The following is a 13,126-nucleotide window of genomic DNA, read 5'->3' on the forward strand; positions in this document are numbered from 1 at the left end:
CAAACGAGACGCAACCTAACTCGATCATGATATTCGATGACGTAGCGTGCGAGAAGCAGGGAAACATACGCGTGTACTTTTGTATGGGTAGACATCATGATTTAGACTGTTCTTATCTTGATCAGACGTACGCTCGAATCCCTAAACATCTCGTGCGCGACAACACCAACTTGCTTGTCTCATTCAAACAAGACGAGATGAATCTGAGACATGCGTACAACGATCATACAAACACCGATATGTCGTACGTAGAGTTTAAAGACTTGTGTGCGGCATGCTGGAACGGTGACAAATATGGGTTCGTAGTGATCGACAAGGATAGAGAGCTCGGTAATGGTCGGTATAGGAGGGGATTTGACAATTTTATAAACATGACAAAAGAATAAAATACACGATCTTCGAAGGAGACGAAACAGTAGCTTTCCAGAACTAGTTGTGTCAACATGTAGGAAATTTGTAAGGAAAAAGAAGTCTTGCATCGTATCGCTCAAGCGAGTAATGCGATTCGTCGTGAGCACAGAATCCTCAAGACGGGAAAAAAGTCACTGCAGAAAACAATGAAGGATGTCTTCAAACCTGTGGTAACCCCGCTGCAGGAATTAGTCAATATTTCTCGAGGCACGAAACTTGTCAAGGAAGAGGTGAAGGAAGAACTCAAAACTGAAACAAAGGATGAGCCGAAGAACGAAATGGAAGCAGAAGATTCTTTTGCAACTGCAGAGGAAGAGGATCAAACTGTCACGGAATTGTCGGTGAAATCAAAAAATGAATATCTTGAGAAGCTCAACGATAAACAAAGACAGCACGAGCTGGATACCGTGTACGGGGTACGGAGTCTGTTTACTACCGGGCTGATGGTTGGTGACTCACCGATAAGCTACGAGCGCGATTTCGTTCGCATAGGCGGTACGCTCTATTCGAAAACTCAGGGATGGCTGGAGCTGCTGTTTAAAAAGATGCCCAACAGCGCTCACGTTACCCGCAACGACAATGAGAATTACAGAAATATCCTTCTCGCAACAAATGCTCACAGAAAGTACTATAGCGCCACCGAGCCTATCCGAAACGCTCAGAGCGCCAAATTCAAGCATTTAATTGCTGAGCTGCTCAATATTCCTACGTCAGGCAAAGGCGTATCACCATTGTCACAGATGTTGAAGCGTACGGGCAAAGGTGTTCTGCCACCTCAGGCTTGGGTTACTCGACAAGGTGTTAAAACAGATTATATTTTATGCGACGACGCTAATGACCTGGTGGAACGTCTCCGTTTGCTTATGACATCTCAGGCGGCTGGGAATACAAGTCACAACAATGAAATTATGTCGATTCTAGAAGAATCACGGGAAGCCGGAATCATTTATCAGCCAATTCTCGTCGACTCTACAATCATTCACGAGATAAGCGTCGACGTGTTTGGAAGTCAGCTGAATGGAAACACAGCTGCGAGCACTCGCGGTCCTCCGGGTGTCGGGTTTCAAATAACAGCGGACGGGCGTCACGATATACGGAACAAGAGACTGTGCAATGTCGCAGATCGCGCAGAGCCAAACAATGCTGTCACTTCAAAAATCTTAAGATAAAAATTCAATGTGCTGCAAAAACAAATCGACAACCTCGATCAAATCATCAAAGCTTAGGAGCTCACCACGGAGAAAGCCTTGGATACTACATAGACTTCAAACCAGGCAGAGACCTGTCGATTTGAAATGCAGAAATCATTTCGAAATTGGACTCCAGACTAAGAGCATTAGAATATGAATGAGAAAAAGCAAGCACTGGTGACGGAACTACATGAGCCTGCATGCCGGTATTACCCGCGTCGACGTGTAGACGTGCGCGGCATCGACGAGACCTGGCAGGCGGATCTTGTTAATATGACGTCGTACGCTGGACAAAACAAAGGCTACAAGTACATGCTCACAGTCATTGATATTTTTTCAAAGATGCGTGGGCTATACCGATGAAGAGCAAGTCTGGAAATGATGTTACGAAGGTAATGGAATCTGTGCTTGTCCAAGGACGGGTACCGAAAAATTTACACGTCGACAGAGGAACGGAATTTTACAACTCGGAATTCGAATTGCTTATGGCACGTTACGGGATCAAACTTTACTCCACGTACAGTAATTTCAAGGCTTCCATCTGTGAACGTTTTAATCGGACGCTGAAAGGTAAATTGTGGACACGGTTCAGCTTGCGAGGAAGCTGCAAGTGGCTCGATATCTTATCTGATTGGGTTTCGGCTTACAACAGCGCCAAACACTGAACCATAAAAATGAAACCGTCAGATGTCACCGTTGCAAACGAAAGGCTGTTATTACGTCAGGCGTACGGAGGGCTTCGATCGGTACCTACCATATTGGCAAGTTCAAATCTGGCGACAAAGGCCGAATCAGCAAATTCAAAAATGTCTTCGAGAAAGGTTACACTCCCTATTGGACGACTGGAATATTCACGATAAGTCGAGTGGAAAATACTCATTCTGTGACATACAGACTCAAAGACTACCGAGATCAACCAATCGCTGCTGGTTTCTACGAACAAGAGCTCCTCAAGGTTAAACATCCGGATATCTATCTGGTGAAGAAGGTTTTTAAGAAACGTGGAAGAAAAATATATGTTAAATGGTTAGGTTTTGGCAATACACACAACAGTTGGATGAACGAATTGGGTATGTAACATTGAATGAATGAATTTTTTGTAAAAAAGGTATATGCCTCTTTATTTTATACCCGATACATAACAAGTATGCATATATATATTAGACAATCGACAGACATATGCATCGTTGTACAATTTTTATACTTCAGAACGTTCTTATTCACTATCCTACATAATAATATTTTATACATCACGGCACAGTTATAAATTATATCCTACATAGATTACGATACGGTAATTACAAAGCTAAGGTGCAGGCTTGTAGCCACACGGAAGCGTGTCGGTTGTGTTTCGAAACACGATCCGCTTGTCGTCATTCCAGCTCAATGCCACTTTCTGCTGTTCTACAGTGTATACCTCTTGCTTTCGACTTAATATCAAATGCTGATTTGTAGATAAATTTGCACGTTTCAAAGCACATTCCGAATAATCGTTGAAAGTTATTCCTCTCAACGCTGATCCTTTGACACCTTTTACACGTTTATTGTCTTTCTCATCTCGCAAGACTCGGAATGCGTACAATTTTGCTAGTAATCCTACAAATTCCAACATTATCTACCCGTTATTCTCGTCTTTCATCAAGCCGAGAACTTTTTTGTTCGCTCGAGGCATTCCATAAGCTTTCTCAAGCGGATAATCAGACGTATCGAATTTATGCAAGTCCTCCTTTATATGTTTATATATGTCGGGGACGGTAAAATTGTAAATCAAACTGTCGGAATTCGTATACATTAATTTTGCTGGGGTGCCAAATTTCCGTTGAATATAATTATAATGAAAATCGTAGATATATGTCTTAGACAGATCCAAGATGGAGAAACCTGCATACAATGGTTTATTCAACCTGACTTTCGTCTTACTCATTTTGAAGGTAATCATCTCTTTGTCGAACACGGTGCAGCTGTGAAAATTAGGTTTGGCTATGGTGGCTCTCATCCCATTCGGTGATCAATCGAACATCTCTGTACCTTCGCACGTTTTACATGGTTTTGCCAAAAACTGCGTTGTTTATCAGTTTGTAAAAATTTTTCTCGAATTCGTTGTGAAATTTTTTCCGCAAATCGGTATTGAAATCTATGTATTTTTTGGGCCACGGGGTTTGCCTGAATTTGAGAACTCTGTGAATTTTGAGTAACTTCGAGCCTAATTGTAAGCATTGTTCCAAAACGCTATAATGAACAACGTAGTTTTTCTTGGAAAGTAGCATAGGCGTCAATTTTGGCTGTTTATTGTTCGAAATCGGAGGTACATAGTGCTCCGGACACAATGGTATATCTTTATGAGTTTCACGCAACTCCTCAGGATATTCTAAATCTACCTCCAGCATGTAACCAAAGTCAGTTTCGATCGAGATGGCAAGAAGGTCGCACACTCTGAAACCTGACACCCATTCGAAGGAATTACACGGCAGAGCAAAGTTCATAGCCGCACCGTACAAATTATTAACGTCCAAGTACATGAGATAAGATTCTTCGACTTCTGGATCGAATTCCTCTCCCATATATCTATTGTTAGCCTTTGCGTATCTGTTCGAGCACTGGGATACACCACCTCAAATACCTCTTTCGATAAACATAACCATATCTATGTCGGCGAGAAACTCGAATTCGATGCCTGTACATTTTAACATTGCATCGAACGACAGACCGGGCGCGATGTAGTAATGTAATGGGTCCAGTTTGTACGTCGTCCAACAATTCTGTCGAAAATTTTGAAAAACGTCGGCTAGTAAGAACACGTGCGTCTGTAAGTACAAGTCCAAATACTCTTCTCAAGTTGTAAAACGATGAAAGTTCGCCATACGTCGCACGCGTGTGCGTAATCGTCGTCTGATGTATCCCGGTCATTCAATTTTGAATAAAACTGTTCTTTGGTTGGTAGATGTTTCTCCTCGAGCTTCTCCCAACTGTCTATGTATTCGTACGGGAAGACACCTTTCCTAGTCAATAACCGAAATTTGTTTAAGCTACTGCATAATTTACTTGTTATTGTTTTTTGACAATCGTCCAGATACGATGATAATTTATCGAGGTTGCCAGGCATGAAACGGTACAAATCTATGAAACGGAAGGTTACATCCGTTTCCTTATCAAATTTAGTGAAGGTAATGTACTTTTCTTCATTAACAGGTGAAAGTTTAACAGTACCTTCGAATGACGTGGCCAGGGCTTTGATCAGAAAATGCGAATCGTAACCCGACCGATTGTGGAATACCACTGGGATGGTGTGCGAATTTTGGTAATTTAGATACCAGCTGCGGTGAGCAGCACCACGGTACTTTCCCGTAAAATGACAGTGATCACGATGTTTCACGTCTGTGGGTGTAAACGGTTTTACACAAATATGATAGACCGTCGATAAATCAAATTCGATAATCTGATTGAAATTTAGTGCTTTCATGGGGACAGAAGTCTTGTAATATCCCTCTAACGAATGTGCCAATTCCTTTAACTCGTTTGTAAACCATTGGATGCAGGTCTCTTCGCGATTAATTTTGAATTTTGAAAGCGAATCGTTAAGGGCGTTGCCTATGCCTCGAAGAGCAAACAGAGACTCACGATTTTCCTTCTCATTTCCTCATTTTTGAAGATAATTAGGTTCTTAGGGGGTCATTTTGAAGGTAAAGGATAGATCTGTGTCGCCTTTTTTGCCGAATTTTCGATTTCGCTTTCAGATTTGCGTAAAACGTACTTGAAGGTACGTTATGTTTGAAGTGAAACACAGCGGACAGTGAATTTTTTTTCGCAATTCGGCGAAAAAGGCGACACAGATCTATTCTTTATCTTCAAAATGACTCCCTAAGAACCTAAGTATCTTCAAAAATGAGGAAATGAGAAGGAAAATCACGAAGCATAAAATAGCAAATTTTTCGCGCAAAAGGCGGGCGGCTGCTAGCGCCACGACTGCGTTGGCGGGCGACCATGCGAATTACAGGCGAGGAGAGTAGACTCAACACCCCCCACTACAATTCCCCTCCTTCGAATCCTCGTCGCTGGGCACGTGGATAGTGTTCCGCGCTTTTATTTTTGCTTGTGTTTTTCTACAGTGTTTTTTATTATTTCTAATCAGTATTTATTCCCGCGATGGCTAAGAAGAGAGGGAATGTGTCTTTGGAGAAGAAGGAACGACCCGGCATAAAGATTTTGGTTAAATTTCAGGAAAAAATGAGGTAAATCGAATTATTTATATGATTGATGGTGCACCCTCTCTGACTTCGAGATTCAATCACTTGAGTACGAACAATCGCAGGGCTTTAATTTAAGAAGGTACTTTCAAGAGCCGATAGTGCTGTTCATAATAGCAGTATACATTCATTCTCTAGTTTTTTTATACATACGAAAATATAAACTAGAATGCATTGTGACGTGTGGTACTAGCCCGGTTTGCATTAGTCGCTAAAATATGTCATCAATTTGTTACGTGTTCAGGTTAAATGATCGAAATCGATATTCGGCAATTAGCATGAGTGTTTACACTTTGTCGATCATAAGGAATATTCTTATCACTTATTGTGACTACCTAAGTATCCAAGGTAAAATTACAATGTACCCGGCAGAATTTTCCATACAAAGTAAATACGGCGCGTACGTATTAGGCCACTAAAATACGCGCGTTTTGTTTTTAGAAATAAACTTGACGTAATTCTGGGGTAATCATACATGCACACATTACTTACAAATCAGCCACCTACAAAACTGTCATCAAATCAGATACTACTGCCAAGTATAATTTATTTAGAAACTAATGATGATTTTGATATACTATAACTAATGATGACAAAAAAAAAAAAATTGAAATCAAAATTGAAATTCTAAAAAAAAAAAACATAAATTTTGATAAAAAAAAAAAAAACAATTGGAGTACGTGGTCCTGGCGGGCCCATGCTTATATTGCCATTACAACATTAATATAGCTCGACTTGTATTTTCTTGTGCTTGTTTTAAAAAAGCCCGCCTTTACCACTATCTCCAATTTTTTTTTTTTCAATAAAAATTATTTTTTTTTTTCAATTTCAATTTTGATTTCAATTTTTTTTTTTGTCGTTATAGTATATCAAAATCATCATTAGCTTCTAAATAAATTATACTTGGCAGCAGTATCTGATTTGATGACAGTTTTGTAGGTGGCTGTTTTGTGGGTGGCTGTCAAATTAATATACTTGGCGAAAGGTTTTTGCAACAGAGGTGCTTTTTGGGGATATCAGTACTTTTTGTGGGATTTCGCTTGAACATTTAAAAATTTTGCTCGCTTGCTGCGCTCGCTCGATAGATTTTTGGGATACAGAATTAATATTTGAGACGAAAATAATCGGTGGAAAAGCCAAGTTAGAGCTTTCTCATAATTACATGTATCAGGTCCAAGGTCTTCTACACATTACGAATAGGAAGTGGTGCTATTTTATAGTTTGGACGTCAAAGGGATTGATTTTTGATAAAATAAAACGTGACGATAAATTCTGGACCGAAAAAATGAAGAATAAATGAGCAGATTTCTTTTACTTTTGTTTGTAACCCGAAATCGTAGATTCTAGACGCGCCCGACAACGCTCAATCCGCGAACCCCCTCAAATCATCGAAGCCCGGATAAGGCCGCGCGTAAGAAACAGTAAATTCACGACCGACAGACGACAAAACACTGTAATCTAAATATATGTACATATGTACATAAATATAATAGCTTTGTATATAGCTTACGTGCAATATTTCTGTGATTTATGTTTAGTTAGTTATATGTATCACTGTGCTAAAAATTTGCTAGTCATATCGTTATAATTATATATCTGATTATTCATTCCAGGAATACTTTCTACTTTCCGTACTACTTTCCATAGTTTGCGCTTTCTATAGAATTTATTTAGCCATATAATGTATACAATGCTGGATGCTTTGTTATATCAATTTTCTTTATCAAGATTACTGTCATGTTTCACTTATACTGTTTCAATTTAATTTCTATGAGATCCTTCTCATACAGATTTCGTGATTATGTTTATTAAGTTTAAACGAGTTCAATTTTACTTTTACCATTTTATATTATTTTTCATCATTTTGTATTTGTTTGGTGCAAACCCGATCATGGTTGGGAGGTAGGGACGGGTTAGGCGGGTCTCTGTTTGATAGCGACCTCCACGTGGTGAGACCTGGGAGATTGATGATATTTTCGTTGCTATATCATGAATTTGCTCACAGCTATTCGTTGCATTTTCAATTTAAAATGACCTGTGACGACGTCTGGCCGGTATTCGTAAATAGTTACGTATTATTTTCGAGACTGTATTAGGAACAGCTCTCAGCCGATCAAGCTATGCTTTGAGCTGCCTCAAGACAGTCCTGCAAATCGAACCTGACTATGAATACCGGCTATTAGACTATTACCAGTCACGTGATCGCATTGCGTAGAAATACGGACGCCGGTGAATATAATTTTCGTTGAAATATGAAGAATGTATATCTATATCAACATACGTATAAGGAATTCTACGTCACGTCAATCAAATAATGACCTCGTATTTTTTCAATCTATTTATACTTTTTTTCACATGAAATAAAGGTAAAAAGAATCGACACGCATTTTGGTGTTCGTCCGAATTATGTTTGTTTTCGAAAGTTACAAGACAATCATTCAATTTTGATCCAAAAGGAGCTCGGATATATCCGGTTCTATTCGACGTAAAGACATCATTTACAGTGCATTCGGAAGGTGAACGAATAAGCTTTCATAAAAAAAATGCAATGTTGAACATTATTGAAAATCCCAATTTTTATAAACAATTCAAATGTTTGACGATTTTTACCTCATTAATGACAAGTTTTCGAATTATAAAAAAAATAGTTTCGGGTTCCTTATTAAATTCTGTATTACTAGTAAATTTTTCAAGTGGAATCTGAAAGGAGTCTACTTTTTTTTTCTATTATTCATCAGGCGCTGCGTCGTGCCGAGCGCGATACACTGGGCTGTTTAAAAGTATTTGAAACCGAATGCCCGTGAGGGGTGGAAGAGGATAGCCGCGTCACCCGCCCCGCTCCGGCGACAGCTCGGCTGCTCCGTCTCACTTGTTTCTTTACCCTCTCTCTCGCCACGGTTAACGCGGGAAGCGGAGTAGCCCGCGCTTTCTAGCTAGGCAACGCCCTTAAACGCACAATGTAGATAGTAAGCTATTCTATACGGAAGATGCTTCTGATAAACTGTTCTATTTTCCCCAAAACTTTTCAGAGTGGGCTGCAGTAAACATTCTTCATCTGCGTAAACGCAGAACGGAACGGATTCTTTGTGTTTTAAATTTTTGAATTTGAGAATCTTGTCCTCTTCTGCTGGTAAGATAACTTTGGTTTTGTTCAAATTCATGCAATCCACCGGGTGCTTCAACAAACATCTTTCGAAATTAAAATGAGACAGACACCTATCGCACAACCACGTCTTATGTGAGCGTTTGGAAATTTGGGAACTTGTTGATCTCGAAAAATTTCGAATCCATGCAAAATGATGTGTTACATTCTTTTCAATATTTTCCATACCATTATCATCATCGTCATCGTCGTTTTCAGACTCTATTACTAAAAGATGGATTGTAGGTTTATCAGACTTGTTTCGGCTTAAATAAATGGGTACAATTTCACTGCGCTTTTGTTTTTCCGTACTATCTATACCATAAACGTTAATTGGAAGTTTTTTAAATTTTCCAAATTTTGGAATCTGGTCTAAAGACATTGGAAAATGCAAACCGTCGTATTGTAGCAATGAACTGAAGTGTGCATATGAAGTGATTTTGCTGGGATTGTTGTTAGCTGGAAAGAGGGCTGTGGTGACCGACCATAGAAAGCAATATGAGTCGCTGTTACGGATGTTGACGACAGTTTTCTCATCTTGAATATCTTTGGCTAGTGGTGTGTATGTGAACACACCGCCTCGTAGTGGCACGTACTTGTTGATATTCACAGTCAAATCGATTACTCGAGTCAGCGACCAGCCAGAGTCTTTCTCTTGAAAATCTTCCACCGGGGCCAACACTTTTTGCTTTACGTTCTCTTCGAACCATCTGTGTATGTCAGCTGGCTGGAGGATGATCTGGTTTCTGGTGTTAAAATATTTCATTTCTTCAAGTTCAGCGTTTTTTGTTATATTAAATTCACAACACAAGACACAGTTCGCTTTCAAACTTCCCACTTTTCGTAGCATTTTCTTCAGTCTTGCAACGACGAGGTGTTTCGCATCTTCCAAAAACCTGTTCAAATCTTTATGCCGCAGATTGATAATGGCTCCCGTTCGAATTCGACTCTCGAAAGCTGTCTCCAAATCTTCCCACAGTACTCGATCGCTTCTTCGTCGGCTTCGTAATTCGTCACCCACTTTTTGAAATTGTTGAAATTTGGCTGTCAACGATTTCAGAATTCCAATTGTAGTCAAAATTCTTGTCTTCTTCCCGATCGTTGAGGCGTTGTTGCTTAAGATTTTATTCAAAAGCCTGGTATTTTGGGATCCGAATCGAATCCATTTTGCAAACTCTGCCGGTGACGATTTTTCAGTTAAAATCTTGAACGCCGTTTCCATGATTTGTATTAATTTTGAACACTTTTCGGAATCCATGTTTGTTTCTTCTTCTTTCGACCACGCACTTGGCAAAGACAGAGTTGCAAAGCTTGCTCTAGAATGACCGCTCTACGCTGATACGGTTCCTTTTATGGGTAAACAACGAAGTGACTCACACATTGTCGAAAATTCGTGAACAGCCGTATGCAATATTCTTTAACGCAAAAAATTGTAAGATATTTCTCGAACGAATCTGCAGCGCGTGGAAGATAGGAAGGCAGTTCTTGGAACTTGGCCAAGGAGTTTCGCACGCCTAATGTATGAGAGAGAGAGCTGTGAGAGTGAACTAATCGCTAGAGTTATACATGGAACTGTGATGGGCTTAGTAGATATCGTTCACCGAGAGCGTTACGGGGATGTTTTACTTTGCTTACGGTGTCAGTTTCACGATTTCGAGACCTACGCACCAGTGCAGTAGGACAGAGTGAAAAGGATATACCCTGCTAACGTAACCGACAAGTGTCAACCACTTTATGATTTGGTGTCAGTTTAATCGTGATCCTAAAACTTATGAAGAAGCTGTACGAAGAGTGGGGTGCTCCGTCCGTCTGATGAATTCGTTAGCAGCCGAGCTTGCAAACTGTCAAGGTAGGTGATTAAAATCAGTGCACTTATACAATTTTTTTACCGTGAGTGTGCAACAATTTTTCGATTTTATTTGAATGAATAGAAATGATTTAACGCGTGTACGCTTTGTTTTTAGAAATTGCAACGCAAAAAACCATGGAATACGTCAATATTCTTCAACATGTGCGGGTACCTATGAAGTAGATCGTCGAAGTACCTTCCGATTTTCTCGTACAATCGGTCTGGCTGGCATTGAGCGTACATATGGCGAACGGTGACCGTAACGATGATAATAACCCGCGAAATGATGTGATCGTTTATCAGGCAGGTGTGGCGGCCCGCCTGGTACGTGATGAAGAGGGAGATTTTCTGTTTCAAAAAATGTAAGAAAAATTTTTATTCAATTTCACAACTCTTAGAACAAATTTATTTTCCTTTATTTTCTTTTTAATAACGAAAACCTTGAAACTTTTGTGATACATACATGTCTTACGTTTCTAAAATATCATTTCACAACTTTTAGAACAAATTTGATAAATACTTTTGTGTGTGATACATCATATCTTAAATGTCCATAATTATTCTATGTTTCAGAGAGCTGTAAACAGCATCCAATGTAGTAGCATGTTAATGTACACCAAATAAAAAATTAAAGCTTTGTGGAAAAATGTATACAATTTTCTTGAAGGTTATGAAACGTTAAATAATTGGAAACTTCTTCGAAAGTTGTGTTGTCAAGTTTTTGAAATTGGTTCTTGATCGTGTTCAGTAGTCGTGCGGTCCATGCTGGTAAGAAGGAGACGCTGCACACGTTGTCCAGGTACGGTGTACAAATTAGGCTAGAGTCGACGCATCTTTGAATTCAATTTAACCGTACTGGCCGCCCAGATACTGCAAGAGCAACCGCTCCTCCTCCAGCGTCTGCACCAATTTCTGGTATTGGGTCTCGTCCTCGTTCAGCAGTCGGACAATCCGTGCTGGTAAGAATACGCTGAATTCGTCGTTCAAATCTGTGACGACACGCTGTCCAAACCTCGTTTGGACTCGTCAAATGTTGGTGACTTTGTAGATTTTGAAAATTTCTAGCTCCATCAATTTCTTCGTCGGTAGAAATTCGTTCATGCTTGCAACTTTGTTCAGTTTTGTGAAATCCTTTTTTTTTCAATGTTTAGCAGTAGCGTGTTTCTTGATAAATTTAGATTTGCGAACTTTTTTGTCAATTTATTGAGTTTTGTCTTCTGGTTAATAACGGTTTTCAAGTCGTGAATATTTTTTAAGAAGAGATCGATTCGCTGTTTTAGTTCTGTTTGTTTGAAGTTCTCCTCATGAGAGCTGAAGGTGCAAGACTGTCTTTCTGACCTGAAATTCAGCCTCTTGTAGCCGTATTCCTCCCACCAGGCACACAGAATCCTTGAAAAACTTCTAGAAGCTACCGAAATGATGTGTCTTCGATTGTACGTTAGAACTTTCCAGAATTCAACGTCGCACCGCAATCCGTTGTCGGCAGGCCGCTCGCCGTCAAGTTGAAACGCTTCTAAGTTTCTTTCTATTCTAAGATTCTAAGTGTCCGAGAATCTTTCAGGGTCAAAAAAGCTCTTTCTCACGGTTCCGGACCGCTCGCCGTCAAGTCGAAACTTGTCGAACGCATTGTTTGTCAGCCTACATTCGTTCAGGGTCGAAGCAGCCGCATACAAATTTTAGAACCTTCCAGAATTCGACGTCGCAGCGCAATCCGTTGTCCACAGGCCGCTCACCGTCAAGTCGAAACTCGTTGAACGCATAGTTTGTCAGCCTAAGTTTACAAGAATCTTTCAGGGTCGAGGCGGCTTCTTGACACGGCTCACGAACTCAACGTTGCACCGCAATCCGTTGTCCGCAGACCGCTCGCCGTCAAGTCGAAACTAGTCGGACGATTCCGAGTATTAATTTCGTCGGACGATTCCGAGAATTGTATGTCTGAAATTCGTTCAAGGCCAGAGCGGATCTTTCAGAATTGAACGTCGCACCGAAATTCTTCGTCCGCATGCCGCTTAACGTCGACCCGAAACCCGTCGGACGAATTGTTTGTCAGCCTAGATTCGTTCAAGACCGTTGCATTAGCCTCCCAACGTCGTACCTCCGCCCTCGAAACCTCTCGATCGCCGGAGAATCTTCTCGAACCTTTTGGAAGCTCTCAAAAACCTGACACATGCCAGGATCCTCGGTCAAACGTCCGAGGATCCACCGGGTCCGCTCGAACGCCTGAGAATTCACGGAGTGTGCTCGGTAATGCAGTTATCGATCCCGCTCGATGGCACGATTTTCTTTACCG

At 40.4% G+C, this 13,126-nt stretch overlaps 1 long non-coding RNA gene across 1 annotated transcript; it reads left to right on the forward strand.

The window, feature by feature from the left end:
• Nucleotides 1-10,248: 10,248 nt before the first annotated feature.
• On the forward strand, nucleotides 10,249-11,475 carry LOC124298826 (uncharacterized). Its single transcript, XR_006906891.1, has 3 exons — nucleotides 10,249-10,836; nucleotides 10,952-11,198; nucleotides 11,410-11,475. It is a non-coding gene; the product is annotated as an uncharacterized LOC124298826 (long non-coding RNA).
• Nucleotides 11,476-13,126: the final 1,651 nt, after the last annotated feature.

This window comes from Neodiprion virginianus, chromosome 2, assembly GCF_021901495.1.
Source record: "Neodiprion virginianus isolate iyNeoVirg1 chromosome 2, iyNeoVirg1.1, whole genome shotgun sequence".
Taxonomy (NCBI): Eukaryota; Metazoa; Arthropoda; class Insecta; order Hymenoptera; family Diprionidae; genus Neodiprion; species Neodiprion virginianus.